Raw genomic sequence first — 18,159 nt, 5'->3', positions numbered from 1 at the left:
TCTCTTTGATTCCACTGTTCTTCCTGCATTAACATATGCCTCAGAGACCTGGGCCCTACGCAAAGAAGATGAGAACGCCATTCAGGTCTCCCAAAGAAGAATAGAAAGAGCTCTGCTTGGAATATCACGTTTCACTCAAATGAGAGAACGAATCCGGAGTTCTGACATCCGTCGACGATCAAGGATCAGGGACGCTGTCTCATTTGCCAAGGTGTCGAAAATCAGATGGGCTGGTCACGTAATGAGATTTAAAGACGACCGTTGGACTAGAGCTGTTACTGATTGGATTCCACGGGATGTCAAGAGACCGCGTGGCCGCCCACCTACCAGATGGTCAGACTTCTTTGTCAAGGTCATGAACGATCGGTTTGAGGCCCTCCATGTTCCCGGAGCGAAGAGATGCCATTGGGCTACACTAGCACGCGACAGGGAAAATGGAGACGTTACTGGCGCCCGCTCGAGCAAATCGACGACTAACGGGAAGTTAAGTGATTAAGTGATTAAGTGACATGACCAGCCCATCTGATTTTTGACACCTTGGCAAACGAGACAGAGTCCCTGATTTTTGATCATCGACGGATGTAGGAACTCCGGATTCTTTCTCTCATTTGAGTGAAACGTGATATTCCAAGCATAGCTCTTTTGATTCCTCTTTGGGAGAACCCTAATAGCATTCTCATCCTGTTTGTGTAGGGTCCACGTCTCTGAGGCATATGTTAATGCATGAAGAACAGTGGAATCAAAGAGATGTGCCCGGAGCCAGAGGTTCTTCGTCCTCTTAGCTATTTCTTCGACGTTCTTGAAGGCATTCCAAGCCACTCTCTTCCTCCTGCGCAGCTCGGGTGCCAGGTCATTTGTCATGTTGACCTCTCGACCTAGGTACACATAGCTGTTACATTTGGAAATGGTCATTCCGTTGAGAGTGAATGGGGCATCAGGAACGAGGCGGTTTCTCATAAACATTGTCTTCGTAAGATTCAGCTGTAGTCCTACCTTTCCACACTCAAGGTCAAAGTCGGCCAGCATTTGTGCCGTTTGGCTGATGTTTGGTGTTATTAAAACAATGTCATCAGCAAAGTGGAGGTGGTGTAATTGCAGACCATCTATCTTCACTCCCATTCCTTCCCATTCCAGTTGTCACATGATGTTCTCAAGGGTGGCACTGAAGAGTTTCAGTGAAATGGTATCACGCTGCCAGCCCTCTCTTGACATCAATGATTACTTCGTTGTAGAATGCTGAGATCCTGGTAGTGAATCCGCAATACAACTTACGGAGGATCTTGATGTATTGGGTTTGAATGCCCTGATGGCTAGGGCTTCAATGAACGCTTCCGTCTCAACAGAATCAAAGGCCTTCTTTAAATCAATGAACTTTAAACAGAGCTGCATCTTGAACTCCCAAGAAACATCAATGAGCTTGGTTATCGTGTGGATATGGTCAATGGTGCTGAATCCTTTGCGGAACCCAGTATGTGAATAAACCTCTGAATTTTATTGACCATGAGTTGGACCTAGTTCTTCTGAATTGTTTGAACAAACAATGACTGTTTGCCACAAAGTTAGAGTCTACACAGGGACAATAGATTTGAACACACAGGAACACGGAGGGTCAGGGGCCTGTCTACAGAGTAGAGGCCCTGGAAGGGCTGGGTTTGGTCCTCAGGGACCTGAGACATGGGGACTCTCCTCCCCACCTGCCGTTTCCCCCTCAGCAGTTCCTCTTTCCTGAGAGCTCCTCAGTACATTTCCTGTGCTGGAGGAAGAGGCCCAGCTTTGACAGGGCCCCAGGGACAAGCCTGAGTGTTCTGAACCACAGTCAGCACCTCCTTCCAGGGAGCCCACACACCAGCCTCTCCTGAGTCCCCTCCATTCTCCGCAGACGCAGAACAACGTTGGGAATGACATATCCATCCTGCGGAGTTTGGTTTGTGGGCAGATGGATGTGGCTCTCAAAGAGATCTGAGTAGAAGTCATGGATAATCTTCTCCATTACCCTTCTGGAAGATGTGATAATTCCATCAGGACATCATAGGGCATTCATCTTGGTGTTGTAGTTGGCGTAGGACAGGCAGGTGTTATGAATGCTTTTCCCGGCCTCTGCCACATCTACCAGTACTTCTGCTCTTCTCTCTTTGAGGTCTCCTTTATCGCATCTCTGCACTGCTTTGCGAGCTCAGACATTCCCTTGTGGTTGCCTGAGGCATGTGCCAAGCCACGTTGGTGAATAAGCTCAAGAGTTTTCAAAGACAGGTGTGTTTTTTTTTTTGTGGCTATCTCTCTCTCTCTCTTGGCGTTCCTCGCACAATCATGGAGGTGCTGAATCAGTCGATCCTATTCCTTGTCAATGTTGTCAACAATGGCATCTTCCCTGTTGCAGCAATAGTGTCAAAGAGCTCCCAGTTGGTGGTCGTTCTAAGAGTTCTCTTCTTAAACTTTGCACCCCTTTCTTCCCGCTGTGTGAAGTAGAATTTTGCAAGAAGGAGACGGTGGTCCAATCCCGTTTGGAATTTTGGGACAACAGTGACATCGGTCAGGCATAATCGATGATGTTATATTATCTTTTGATTACATCACTGTATTGTGCCCTTTAGAGGTATTATGATTAATAAAAGGAGACCTCAGAACACTCTGCTTTATGTTACAGGTTGTGAGTAAAACAGGGCCCTCCATGAAATATAATTTCTCTCGCGTTTCTTGTCTCAGCGCCTCCAACTGAACAAACGCTCAAGCAACACTTATTTAATTTAATTTGATATTTGTCAGTCTCATCTGTGCTGCAGCAAACTGATATCGCATTTTTCTTATTCCTTCATGGCATCTTATTTTGAATATACACCACAACTTCTTCACCATGAAACTCTCATTAAACATGAGAATGATTTCTTTGTCCTCACCAGTATATCAAATGTTGCAATGAAATTAATTATGTTCGCATATATCTTCTCAAATTGTTTTCAAGTTTGGGTAAACTCCCAAAAGTGGAATCATTGGGTTATATGGAAATTCTATTTTCACATTTTAGAGAAATATCCGAGTATTTTTGCGTAGACATTAAGTCACACAACATTAACCATGATGTCCCAAAGTAGAGACAGTGTATGGGGGAAATTATCTGCCACAGAGGCAGGGCGAGGGTTAGATGGGGGTGTGTACTGGGGACATTGGTGGTGGAGAAGGTGCACTGGTGGAGGGATGGGTGTTCAATCATTGTATGACTGAAACTCAAAACCTGAAAGCTTTGGAACTGTTTCTCATGGTGATTCAATAAAAAATCGACTACTAATGGGAAGTTAAGTGATTAAGTGATTAAGTCAAATTCCCTGCCTATATTCCAGGACACTGATACTTAATTTGACTTGCAAATTATACTGGTCTATGAATCAAATATTCATAGTAAACTACTGACAGTGACATTGATTTTCACAAGTTATTTTCTTTCTCAGCATTTCTATCTATGCTCTGTGACCCTTTCCTCTACCTTTGCACGACTTCCCCTCTCTGTATCTTTCTCTGTAACCCAGACTTACTCTAAGATCTCTGTGAGCTGCGATGTGACTCAGGCATGAGTGACCCCCACGTGGGGGCCAGAAGGGTTCCATTTTCCATGGGAAAGGGGCTACAAGGGTGTTGCTCACCACCAGAGGGCACTCAGGAACCACCTGGGAAAGACCTCAGCCCAACCAGGGACAAAGGGGGTCACCATGTGCTAGAAGCCCACACAGGCCAATATTCTGTCACAGCACAGAGACACTCAGCCTCCATCACCCCAACCAATCCCATCCATGCCCAGTTCCAGCATCTCTCCTAGGACCCTTCCCCATCACTCCCAGAGCAGCTCCACTTTCAGTGACGTCCTCACACTCCCAACCCCCTCCCTGTGATCTGTCCTCACTGTTCCCCACACTCACCTACCAGGCCCCCAGAACTCCAATGCCTTGTAGGGTGTGTATTAATCAGTACTTTCCTCTTTGTTATTCTTTGTATAGCTTTCTTTTTGATATTCATGTAAGATGTAGAACAGCTTTTCCTCATTTTTCTCCCTCCTTTTAGAAAGCTCGTTTGACCTATTCTAAAGGTTCAGGACTGAGAGTAATCCAAGACGTCTTTAGTCATGAGTAAAAACCCATAATATATCCCTATAATGGAAGGCTATTGAGAGTGAGTCTCCGTCATCACACCCTACATACACTTACACAAACAGGGAGCACTGCAGAGAGCATGAGGGAGGGGTTAGACATAGGGGAAGGAACACCATGGGCCAAGGGAAAACACTTGGGTGAGGGGTTCATCCACTGTTTTGGGTGTGATGATCACTGCACGGGTGTCCATATATGTGAGTGCTCATAAAACATTAATGATCTATAATCAGTATTCTGTTTAGGTCATGGCCGGTTGTGAATTTTATTGCTAATCAAATGCTTACAGGGTAAGAAGGAGAGACAGAGCCAAGATTGATGTGAAGAGTCACAGTCCATGCACCTCCATGCACCCTGGTCTCTAACATACTCCAGGTGAACACACAATAAAGATATCCTGTTCTCATTACAGGGAAAAAGATCTTGACAGCTATATAGCCCATATTTTATTTATGTTGCTGGTTTGGGTTTATTATTCATTTGGTTTTCGTTTTGGGACCAGACCCGTTCATCCTCAGAGGCTCATCCTGGTTCTGTATTTGAGAATTACTCTTAAAGGTGCTCAGAGACCTCATGGAATATAGGGGATCGAACCTGGGTCGACCGTATGCAATGCAAGTGCCCTACCACTGGACTATCTCAGTTCTTACTGTTTCGGTTGTGTTATTTCTGCCTTTCTTGGTATACTTCTGACTCTGTGCTCAGGGATCACTCCTATTAGGGCATGGGAAACCATGTGAAGGGCAGGGAATCAACCTGAATAACCACATGCATGGGAGAAACCTTCCCCCTCTACTGCCTCTGCATGTCTAGTTACAGTGACGACCCTGGTGAATAGGGACCAACTTTGGGATGCTGTGAGTATGAACAGACAGACAGACTGAAGAGAGAAAAGGTGTTGCTCAGGGGACTAACTCCCTAGTGGACTGAGAGTTCCAAATGCCCATCACATTGAGAGTTACTGCTTAGAACCAGGAATCGTCAGGAGACGACATTCTTAGGTCAAATTTCTAACTTGGTCTGTCTGAGTTAAGCTCTTACTTAGACATTCAGAAGCCTTAGGACATTGGTGTAAATACCTTTAACCACTGAGATGTTTCTCTGGCAGACACAGGAGCCTGCTTCACTGGCGTTACAGATATCAGGGCCTGTTACCTGGCCATTCTGCCTTCCTACTGATTCTATCTTAACACTTGGTTCCCAAAACATTGATAACCATGAGTGACTCAGTGGATTACTTTTGTCTAGGTAGTGCGAACAACTCTTAAAATGTATTTTGAGTATATTGCACAAAGTATTTAAGCTTTTATTTGTCCTATTGTATTACGAAATAGAAATATAGATATGGTGGTGGCTGATCCTGGAGGTCTTCAGCTATCAGAGCCCTGGTGGGGGCGGGGAGGAAAGCTCAACCCGCTCCCATCCAAGGGACCCCGGCGAGGAACAGCCAGGCGCAGGGGCAGGAGACTGCACTGGTCTCGTCCGGGAGCTGGATTTTATAGTCTCTGAGTCTTGGACGCTGATGGGATTACATGTCGACAGGGGGCCAGGTGGTGGGTGTGACCCCCGCCTACTGGAATTTGGAGGATCTGGGTGCAGGATGCTCAACTCCAATCCAAGGAGGCTTGGAGATCTCGGCCCCGGAACCCGCGTGGCTTTGTCCCTCTGCCAGTACCTTCATGTGTGCGGAGAGTGGTCTCGGCATGGTGGTGGCTGGTCCTGGAGGTCTTCGGCTGTCGGAGCCCTGGTTGGGGCGGGGACGAAAGCTCTACCCGCTCCCCTCCAAGGGACCCCGGCTAGGAACAGACAGGCGCAGGGGCAGGAGACTGCACTGGTCTCGTCCGGGAGCTGGATTTTATAGTCTCTGAGTCTTGGCCGCTGATGGGATTACACGGCGCCAGGGGGACAGGTGGTGGGTGTGACCCCCGCCTACTGGAATTTGGAGGATCTGGGTGCAGGATGCTCAACTGCAATCCAAGTAGGCTTGGAGATCTCGGGCCCGGAACCTGCGTGGCTTTGTCCCTCTGCCAGTACCTTCATGCGTGCGGAGATTGGTCTCGGCATGTTGGTGGCTGGTCCTGGAGGTCTTCGGCTGCCAGAGTCCTGGTCGGGGTGAGGAGGAAAGCTCAACCCACTCCCCTCCAAGGGACCCCGGCGATGAACAGCCAGTCGCAGGGGCAGGAGACTACACTCGTCTCGTCCAGGAGCTGGATTTTATAGTCTCTGAGTCTTGGCCGCTGATGGGATTACACGGCGCCAGGGGACCAGGTGGTGGGTGTGACCCCCGCCTACTGGAATTTGGAGGATCTGGGTGCAGGATGCTCAACTGCAATCCAAGGAGGCTTGGAGATCTCGGCCCCGGAACCCGCGTGGCTTTGTCCCTCTGCCAGTACCTTCATGTGTGCGGAGAGTGGTCTCGGCATGGTGGTGGCTGGTCCTGGAGGTCTTCGGCAGTCGGAGCCCTGATTGAGGCGGGAAGGAAAGCTCAACCCGCTCCCCTCCAAGGGACCCCAGCGAGGAACAGCCAGGCGCAGGGCCAGGAGAAATAGAAATAGAAATACTAAATAGAAATAGAAATACTAAAGAGTAATGTTGAAGGTATGTTTCTGATTAGAAATTACACTATCAGTCATCATCATAAATGGCTAGTTTAGAATATAACTAATGGGTACATAATCTCTATGAAAAGCTGTGTTATTCAAATAGGAACAATCTGTGTTTCCTTTAGTTTGGGGGCGAACAATCTGCGTTTACTTTCTGTCTGTCTTCTGGTGTCCCCTGTAGTAGTCCTCAGGTATCAGGCTAGTGGTGCAAGAAAATGAACTTGTGAAACGATGCTCCAATTCCACTGATGCTGCCTTAGTTGCTGTGAAAAACAAAAAATTAAAGTTTCTGTCATGTGAGGATTGTCTAACAATGATAAAATACGAAATAAATATTCTAGATTTCTTTACTTTCTAATTTGTTTCTTTCATTGTTTCTAATATATTACTAATTATATACTAGAATATTTTATTTAGTCAACATCTGAAGGAGTGAAACAGTCACAACATGAGTCAAGAAGGTTAGCACTGCACTGTAGCACTGTCCTCCCTTTGTTCATCGATTTGCTTGAGCGGGCACAAGTACTGTCTCACAACAAAATGTGAGACTTGTTTTAACTGTTTTGGGTATATCGAATATGTCACGGATAGATTCCAGGCTTTGTGCTGTGTGTGTGAGATACTCTCGGTAGCTTGGCAAGCTCTCCAAGAGGGTTGGAGGAATCGAACCCAGGTTGGTCGCATGCCAGGCAAAAGCCCTACCATTGTGCTGTGGCTCCAGCCCAAGTCAAGAAGGTTGAGGAAAAGAAGTATGTCTAATATAATATGATGAAAATAAAACAAAATTTGTTAATGTACAGTTAACATTGGTGTGTGAAAACAAGCTTTCCTACGTTTAAGAAAGTGTTGTCTTGGTGAAGCAACTTTAGGAAATATTCCCAGTATTCCCCAGGCACTCCAGCGTTTTTCTGAGGTCCGAGCTCCCTTGGAACTGCTGACTGAGGTCGACACAGAGACAGGCAGGCAGGTCAGTCTTGAGGATTCATGTCCTGGGCTCGCAGGTTCCTGGACAGACCCGGGGACAGGGGCCACCGTGAGTGAGAGGCTTTATATCAGGGAACCTCAGTACCCCTCTCAGAGCCACCTAGTGCGGGAAGGGAACGGTGTGCCTGCCCTCGCCAGCACGGAGCCCACCTGGATTGATACCCAGTGCTCACTGTGGTCCCTGAGCTCCCAGGAGGGTCTGAAGGCAGAGTCTGGAGTGACCCCGAGCCCTGCCGGGTGACCCCGAACTAGAGGAAACGCAGAGAGCAAGAATTCTGTGAAGTCAGTCGGTGCGGTGTCGGAAGCACGAGGAGGGAAACAGAGTCACACCCAGAAATGAGCTCGGCCAGAGTACCTGAGGGACACTCGGAGGAGACACGTCGGTCTGCAGCGGGCACCTGGGGGAGCGGCCAGGTCTGTCAGAGGTGGACACGGGGACAGGGACATGCTGACCAGGGGTCTCCTGCCCTCAGGGGACGGTCCAGCCTCAGCATGAATCCCGGGGAGGCTCAGGGCGGAGACCCCATCCCCGGAGACCGTCAGACCCTCCCGCCTCCCCCCACCCTCAGCCCCTGCCCGGAGTAGCTGCCCACAGGCTGGACACAGCCCCGAGGTGCCTCCATGGGGTTGACCAGGCCCCTCCTGGGGGAGGGGGGGGAGGGAGAGGTAGAGAGAAGGAGAGAGGAAGAGGTTGAGAGAGGGAGAGGGTGGGAAAAAGAGAGGGATAGAGAGGGAGAGAGATGGAGAGGGAGGGAAAGGGAGAGAGATGGAGAGGGAGAGAGAGGGAGAGAGGGAGAGAGAACCCATATAGAATCCTAGGGATCAATAAAGGAGAAGAATGGGTCATGTGATAATGACCAGATTCTGTGATTAGACTGTCCTTCCTGTCACAATCTTGTGCCATCTCTGTCCCCCCTCCCTCTCTCTTCCATTCTCTCCCTCCATCTCTCCCTCTCTCTCTCCCCCTCTCTTTGTATGTCTCTCCCTCTCTCCCTCTCTCTCCCCCACTCTCTCCCTCTCTCTCCCTCTCCATCTATCCCTCTCTCTACCTCTCCTTCCTTCCCCTTCTCTCTCCCTCTCTCTCCCTCTCTCTCTCCCACTCTCTCCCTCTCTCTACTTCTCCCTCTATCCCTCTCTCTACCTCTCCTTCCCTCCCCCTCTCCCTCTCTCTCCCCCTCTTTCCCCCCTCTCTCTCCCTCTCTCTCCTACTCTCTCCCCGTCTCCCTCTTTCTCCCTCTCTCTCTCCCATCCTCTCCCTCTCTCTCCCCCACTCTCTCCCTCTCTCCCCCTCTCTCCCTATCTCTCTCACACTTTCTCCCTCTCTCTCCCTCTCTCTCTACCTCTCCCTCTCTCTCTCCCTATCTCTCCCCTCCTCTCTCTCCCTCTCTCTGCCTCTTTCTCTCCCCTCTCTCTCCCTCTTAATCTATCTCTTTCTTTCCTTGAATTTCCCTAAGTAATTATCTTTAGATAATACTATTTTACTTGTCTCTTCATCTCTATTTGCCTAGTATTCACAGCGAGACAGAAAGTGAATCTCTGAGTTTCACTTGGTCAGGTTTTTATTTGTCCTGGGGGGAAGGTGTTTTCCAGACTTCTAACATGTCTGACCAGAAATCAAAACTCAAGGATTTTTCCCATTTGGAGAAGCCCATGTGCTCTCCGGAATGTGTCTCTCTCTTTCTCTCTCCTTGCATTACCCTAATTTCTTTAAATAATACCATTATGTATCACTGAAAAAGCCAGAGTTCAAGTCATACGATCAATAAAACATTATTAATTTTATCCTATTCATTTCTGATTTACTCCTACTACAGTTACCTAATAAACTTGTTGGCAGCTGTATTAGATTCATGCCTGGTTTTTGAAGAAGTCTTCATTAATTTAAAAAAATTGATATATTTTTGTTTCTATTAAAGTCTTTACCTAAAGACTTAAATAGTCTTTTATATTTTAGACTTTTTGGAGAACATCCAGCAATGCACTAGGGTTACTCCTGGCTTTGCAGTCAATAATTACTCCTGACAATGCTCAGGGGACCATATGGGACGCTGGGAATCAAACCTGGGTCGGCCACGTGCAAACAAATGCCCTACACGTTGTACTATTGCTCCATGCCTTAAATCCTCTTTATTTTGATTGTTTTTGCTAGTTTTATTTGAGTGAATTAAGCATTTCTTGTATTACTTTTACATAATCTTAGCAAAGAATACTCAGCATCACCTTTTAATTTTTATATATATAACTATTTGCCAATATTTTCCTAGGATGCATCTACCTGAGCAATTGCTGAACACAGGGCCAGGAATAAGACCTCAGAACTTCTGGGTGTGGCTCAAAACCAAATCAAAGGACCCATAAAAGAATACGACTCATGAAAAAGGCTGAAGTACAAGAATCCAATCCTGTGTTAGAGATGCCAAGAGGTTAATGCCCCTGAGAGCGCTGAGGCTCTCCTTGCAGGGTGGGGACAGGGTTTCAGGGGCTGCCAAGTCCCAAGAGCACTGAGATGCAGGCTAGAAGGTTTGCAGAGATGGGGCAAATGGGTGCAGAGAGGCAGAAATCTTCTCAGCATGAATTTCCTTCTTCACTAAAACTAAATTTTGCTTTCTCAAGAAAACCAAAATTAAAATACGTATAGGAAACAAAATTTAAATTGTGCACACTTATTATTTGGGGAGGAACAATTGTCATATTGATAAGGCAGTAAAACTTGTATGCAGGGGTGTTTCTGGACTTCTTAATATCTTCAATGGAAATCATTGGGGCATGGTTTTGTAGGATGGTTTTGTAGTCTCATTGTGGCATCCCTAGGGGAGTTACAGGATCCCAGAAATAACCTCAAATCCCAGATGTGTCCAGATGTGTCCAGGCCATACAGTTGTGGGGGGACTGAGGGGAATGTCCTGAAAGGGCTTGGCCCCCTGATGGGGAGATCTGTGTGCAAAGAGTCCTGGGACAGGGCAGGATCTCATCTCCTCAAACAAGGGTTAGACCGTGGACCTCTTCACTCACCTAGAGGATGGAACCGGTGGTTTCCACCAGCCCCTTCTCAGGTTGGACCAGGCCTTCAGCTATGAATTCTCCCTCCTCATGTATATGCAAATTACACGAGGGACAGTGAGTGAAATACAGATGTGTCTGTGTCCTGACAACCTCACACAGCAGGCACACCCACACCTTCAGAAGGCCGTGAGTGCACAGTCCTCACCATGGACTGGACCTGCATAATTATCTTTCCGGTAGCAGTGGCTGCAGGTAAGCTTCCCCATGGCTTGGGCTGAGAAGGGTCCAGTCAAGTGAAGGCCACCCACTCCTGTCTGCTGTCCACAGGTGTGAACTCCCAGGTGCAGCTGGTGCAGTCTGGGGCTGAGGTGGGAAAACCTGAGACATTAGTGAAGATCTCCTGCAAGGTGTCTGGATACACCTTCACCAGCTACTGGATGTACTGGGTGCAGCAGGCCCGGGACAAGGGCTCGAGTGGATGGGATACATAAACCCTTACTATGATAACACAAACTACGTACCAAAGTTTCAGGGCAGACTCACACTTACTGCAGACAAGTCCAAGAACACAGCCTACATGGAACTGCGCAGGATGAGCACTGAGGACACGGCTGTGTATTACTGTGCGAGACACACAGTGTGACAAACTCATCCTGAGTGTCAGAAAACTGAGGGGGAGGCAGCTGTGCCGGGTGAGGAGATGACAGGGTCGCTGACCCTCATGACTTCCTCCCCAGAGAGTCAGGGTCTGAGAAACAGCATGGGGCTCTCAGAGCCAGGCTTCATTTGGGGGAAAGGCTCAGGATCTCTCTCTGTCTTTCAACAAGAGCCAAGAGGAAGATGGCCTCTCTCTAGAACACTTGCAGTCACTCATATATACTTCTTGGATTGTACACTGATGCCCTACAGACACTAGTGGAAGAACCACTTGTAAGAATGTGCTGGGCACTTTGCAGGTCCGTGGACTGTTTCCTCTAGAGCAGTCATCCATTTTGTTTCCTACATTGCCGAGCTCCTTGTGCTTCAGTTATCACAGGAGCTAACACATGTCAGTGTCGCTGCGACCATTGCAGGTTTACAACAATGTTCCAGCCCCAGGAAAACCCTTGATTATTCATCATTTTTGGGCATCATTTCACTTCTCAGCATCACACTCATGGCACTCGGCCGGACATGGGGACACAGACAAAAGCTGTGTAGGACTGACCCATGTGCATCAGCGTCTGTGCCTGTCTACCCCTCATTTCCTGATCTCCTTTATGTGATTTGTGCCTGAAGATTTGGACATTCCTGGGACAAATGTGTAAAACTACAAAACACCGCAGCATTGAAATATGCAGATATTCACCTGCTGTGGGCCAGCAGGAAGTCATTTTCTCTGAGATAGAATCCAGGTGTTGGGAGACCCCTTCTGAGAGGTTGTGGGCCCCTCCCAGTGTTCAAATTTACATCTCTGTATCCCTGAGCTAGAATCCCTCCACTAGACACAAGGATAGTGGAGACTGTAATACTAGAATAGTGGCCATGGTCAGAAGTCCAACATCACTTGGTGTTGGGTAATGAGGGCGTGTCTTTGTCCTGCCCCAACCTCGCTGTGACTTTCCTCTGTGACCATGATGTAGTATCGTGAACCCCGTGTGCCTCTCCCTTTGTCCCTGTGACCCCTGACCTTGAAGGCATCATGCCCATGATAAGGAGATGCTTCACTTGAAGAATGCAGAGACACCAGGGTATGTGTCCAGAGGTGCTGCTCCTGGAGCGACAGCAGCAGCGGTTCCTGAGCAAGGTTCAGGGCACCCTGTTGGCAATGCCAGAACTTAGCTCTTCCAGCTGAGGAGAGGTGGCACCTTTAAATTCACCTGCGGTAAAATTCCTAGGAAATAAATGCCATTTATTGAGACAGATTTTGAAGTACTTTGAGATGCAAAATGAATAGCCAAACATTTCCACTAGGTATCTGTTGTCAGAAAGGACAGACATCCAGGGAGAAATGCAGGAATACTTACCATTACATGTCTCGTTTTAAGAACCTAGAGAAAAGTGTTGACAAAACCCATAAATTAAAAACTAGAGAATTGGTACTTGGAGAAATAAGCACATCTCCCATTAGTGTCCATAGAGTGTCCTTGCAGACATGATAGAGGCCACGAGGCAGGCTGCCACATGTGTGTTTGCCCACAGTCTTCCTGGACATCTGGGGGCAGGAAGAAGTAGTAGTTTTTCTTATTATGCTGCCCCAACAGCTCAATGTTTCCTTCAAAATAACCCCAAATTACACTAGTAGGGGTGAATTAAGAATTTATTAATCAGGGAGTGAATTCAGAGCCCACACAATGATGCCCAAGAACAGACTCCTATGTGGGCCACTGGGTAATAAGCTGCTGCTTACTGTGGTGCAGTGCCTCAGTCTACCCTTATCTGTACATGGTGCTGATCTCAGTTGTCACCTGGGAATTCACAAGTTCTCAAGGCAACAACCACTGACCTCGTTATCCTAAAGTTCTTACTTACTCCTGAATACTAAACACATTTCCCTAGGAGACATTTTGTCAATAACACAAAGCTGGTTTGGTGCAATTAAACGACAGGGTGGAAATTTTCATAGTGACACACAGTGGAAACCCAACTCAGTAAGGGCAGGAGAGAGTCAGGACCTCCGGCTATTGGCAGAGAGGAATACCGAGCAGTGACTACAGTAAAGGAAATCTCTCTCATACTTACTCCAGGGACAACAGATGGGAGAAGTCTCTGCAAAATTGGTAAAATATTGCAGAATTATTATTGTCCTGGTATACAGGTTTCACATTGCTAACAATGGACAATTCCACCTTAAATACTCCAATGACAATTTTGATAATGATAGTCATGGATCCAAGTTAATTCTCCTCTGCATAATATATCAAAGAAACTTACTTGTCAGAGATTATGATAGTTATGATAGTTTTGCAAATAATTAGTTAATGTATCGCCAGATATCTGCATTCAGGATTTTTACAGGTTCAAAATCATATGACACATGACTGGGTAAATTTTACCATGCCAGTAGAAACATTAAAAGCACATGAAATTCTTTCATAGATAAATTATTTGGTTTTTACTTTCATATTAAACCATTTGCAACCCACTCACTGTTCATGTATTCCTGATGTCCTTCTTGTGGGTGTGAAAATTCTGTGTTAGATGCACAGTTTCTCCTGGGACAACCCTTGTCTGGACCGTGAGTGAGGACTGGGCAGAAACGGTTTCCCGCGGAGGCCTGACTTGCTCAAGCTTTAGACAGACTGTGTCTGGGTGCGACCTGGACTCAGTTCTGACAGTGCATCATATTCGCATCTGGATTATTCTCCCTGGTCATGATTACTGCGTTTCAGGGCTTGGACCAGCTTAGCTCCCTGACGGACAGTTGATGGACAGTGGGAACCTGTTCCCTGTTAGGGTGCAATGAAGGCAGTGCGTACAGCTCTACAGGTCCCAGAGAGTCCCCAGGAGGGGTTGCCCCAACTCAGGACGACACACGGGTTCAGCCCAGGAGCAGCGAGGGATATGATTTCCAGATGCTCAGAGCAGAGGTGAGCTTCGGGCACACAGAGGAATGAGGTGGAGACAGTGACCTCGTGGCAGCCCTTTGGGAGCCACCACAAATTCAGATATTCCAAGGCAATTGGTCACTGAAATAATGGAAGGAGACAGACTAGTAGGGTCGCTCAGGTCCCCACAAAAGCTGCAGCCCAGCAGCAGGCACAGCGGGGTGAGTGGGTGTTATCTCAGGTCCTACATTTCCCCTATTCAATTTTAAAAAATGAAATTATCCCAGGGACTTTGTGCATGGCAGGCTGAACTGTTCATAAATACCTGATATTGGGAGAATGAAACAACAACAACAACAAACAATATAATGAGAATAATTCAAAGACAATTTCAAGTAGTGCGTGGGGCTCTACAAGCTTACAGAGCTTGGTGGTGCGATTAATTTATTTATGGAAATAATACCTGTTGGGGGAATTGTAACTCTCAAACACAGGGCATCAAGGTATCCAAACTCTGATGTAAAACCTAGGTTAGGACTCGTGGTTTCTGTGCACCTCAGGGTCAGTCACCTGAGGGGAGTGGACTGGTGGGACTGTCCCTCAGGGGAGGAGTTCTGTCTGCTCAGAGTTCAGAGATAGGGCAAGGGTCAGGCTTACAAATAAGCACCATCATGGACTTGGACACTCCTCACTCGGTGGGGAATGGGCCCCGCATCACCCGCCTGATCTCCCTCAGATATGGACAGGTCTTCAGCTCTTATTGCTCCTCATGAATATCGGTGTCAACGAAGATGTACTGAGTTAAGACATACAAATGTGTTCCCTGAGAACAGGTTACAAAAGTATAACCCTCAACCTACCCCCAGAGACCCTCCCCACAAACTTCCTGCACAAACCCGCACCTTGGACGAGCCTATATGATTGTCTCCCATGAGAACTGCTCTTGGTGAAGATCTCCTGTCCTGGCCTGAGGGGACCAGGGTCATCAGGGGACACCCACGCCCCTTTTCCCCTCACAGGGGAGCACCCCCAGGCGCAGCAGGTGCCCTATGGGCTGAGGGGGACTCTGGGTGTCTGAGTTGGTCTCTGAGGCATCCTGTCCCTCCGACAGTGTCTCTGTGGGCGTGTGGACTCAACCCAGACCCGGTTTGGGGATGGGACAGACCCCAGGATGACGGGGACCTGGTCAGCACAGCAGTGGCTGGGCAGCTTCCCCCTTATTGGACACGTCTCAGCGCAGCCCACATGGCGCTGAGCATGTGGGGTCTCGAGACGGGCCAGTGAGACCTACTTGCTCGGGACCCCCAGGGGAAGGCGGGACAGGGACCACCGGATGCCCGCGAGGACATTCCTGTCGAGTCGAATGGACGCAGGCTTAGGGTGACCTTTGGGAGAAGGACCTGGAGCGTCAGGGCTCTGGGGAGCACCTCGGAAAGAGCCTAATCCAGACACGGGTCCTGGTCCTGCTTGGCCGGGCGGGGGGAGGCCACGGGCAGCCCCGCTTGGACACAAGGAGCCCCGGGACAGGCCCGAGGGGACACCAGCTTCTGTTGACCAGTCCAGCGGCCACGCCCGACATGGGCTGTCCAGGGGTGCTGGGCCCAGAGAGGGTCTGTCAGAAGGGGCAGGAGGGGAAGGGCGGGGCTGCCCGACCTTTGCCCCCTGACCTGTAAACAGCTCCTGAGAGACGGCAGAGGTGCAGTGGTTCCAGAACCTTTCAGGGCTACTGTGCCAGGTACTGGCTGCTCCTCCCTCTACCCTTCCCCCTACATCTCTCTCTCTCTCTCTCTCCCACCCTCCCCTCCTTAGTCCTTGTGAACTTCCTCCCTCCTCTCCCTTGGCCCCTGGAGCTTCTCTGAGGGACAGAGGTGTGGGTGCTGGGCACTGGGGCTCAGGTGAGGCACCGTCTCCCCCTCTGCTTTCCTCCTTTCCTCCAAGCCGCGGGAGACCCCGGCCGCCCTATGTTCTCTCTGCACCCTTCTGCCTGCTCGGGGAGTTCTGCTTTACTCTGGCTTTCCAGAAGGCACCAGAGCAGGGCCTGGGTCAGCACCTCTTGTGACTGGCCAATCTCGGGGGCAGGACCTGTTTGGACTGGCCGCCCTCCTGGACCATAACCCATGTTCACAAAAAAAAAGGAGAAAGTTCTATGGTCTCTGTATTTGTCTCCACGTCCCACTTTCTATGGCCCTTGCTCTGCTGCTCTCTCGCCGGATCGGTGGACTGAGCAGAATGGGCAATCCCACTTCAGACAGCAAGAGAGATGTTTGGCTCAGGCACATGAATTCTGTGCAGCCACTTCGTGCTCTGGCATCTCCAGACTCATCCTGCTGCTCCTCTACTGGTTCCCCATTGTAGTTGGCTGGGAATGTACGCCTGAGTGGGGTACTAACCCATGGTCTCATCAGATCTCTTATGTCTGTACCTGCACATGCGGGGCTCCATCCTTCCCCAAACTGGCCCAAGGAAGGACCCCATTGGTCTCAGAGATTGGATTATCTCCATGGTATTGAGAGGATCATCTCTGTGGCAACTGCCAGGGACCAGGAGGCTTGGCTGCTGCTTCTGAGTTAACACACGGGTATAAACATTCTGAATCTTACGAAGACAATGTTTATGAGAAACAGCCTCATTCCTGATGCCCCATTCGCTCTCAACAGAACGACCATCTCCGAATGCAACAGCTATGTGTACCTAGGTCGAGAAGTCCACATGACAAATGATCTGGCACCCGAGCTGCGCAGGAGGAAGAGAGCAGCTTGGAACGCCTTCAAGAACGTCAAAGAAATAGCTAAGAGGACGAAGAACCTCCGGCTCCGGGCACATCTCTTTGATTCCACTGTTCTTCCTGCATTAACATATGCCTCAGAGACCTGGGCCCTACGCAAACAAGATGAGAACGCTATTCAGGTCTTCCAAAGAAGAATAGAAAGAGCTATGCTTGGAATATCACATTTCACACAAGTGAGAGAAAGAATCCGGAGTTCCGACATCCGTCGACGATCAAGAATCAGGGACGCTGTCTCATTTGCCAAGGTGTGAAAAATCAGATGGGCTGGTCACGTAATGAGATTTAAAGACGACCGCTGGACTAGAGCTGTTACTGACTGGATTCCACGGGATGTCAAAAGACCGCGTGGCCGCCCACCTACCAGATGGTCAGACATCTTTGTGAAGATCATGAACGATCGGTTTGAGGCTCTTCATGTTCCCAGAGCGAACAGATGCCATTGGGCTACACTAGCATGCGACAGGGACAAATGGAGACGTTACTGGCGCCCGCTCGAGCAAATCGACGACTAAGGGGAAGTTAAGTGAAGTGATTAAGTGATAAACATTCTGAGGTATTCCAGGGCTGGTCAATTTTGGGGAAAGTCTGGACCCTAGCAGGGTGCTGAGCCCTTGGGCAGCATCAGGGAAGGCGGGTGTGGGGCAGGATGCAGGGTCAGAGCTCCTTTCCAGCAGGCCCCTCAGCTTCCCTCATGCCATCTCTGTCACAAGTTCCCAGAAATATCCAGAACTCTCCCTCCTCTTCTACCTGTCACGTCTGCCTCTGAAAAAAGAAAGCTTTGTATGACATCAATACTTAAGGAAGACATACATTGTGTGGGCTCTTTAACCAATGGTTTCAGAGCACCTACTTATATCTCAATCTGGACCGATAAGTAAAAACAAATATATCTACACTCTGGGAACCTGAACTGACATGAGAAACAGAAATGCCATTAGCAAAGATTTCGGTATATGAAATTAAAAATTCAATCGTGTTCTTAACACTAGAATAACAACAGAAAACAGAATCAATAACCTTGAGGATAAGATGCAGAAAACCTCCAGTCAACAACGAAAGTTGTTAAAACACCTCAAAAACTCAAGTGCAAAGAAGAGATTGATTCAAGAGCAATGTAA

Source organism: Sorex fumeus, unplaced genomic scaffold (assembly GCF_029834395.1).
Source record: "Sorex fumeus unplaced genomic scaffold, SorFum_2.1 ptg000044l, whole genome shotgun sequence".
NCBI classification, from domain to species: Eukaryota; Metazoa; Chordata; class Mammalia; order Eulipotyphla; family Soricidae; genus Sorex; species Sorex fumeus.
This window is presented reverse-complemented; position numbering follows the sequence as displayed.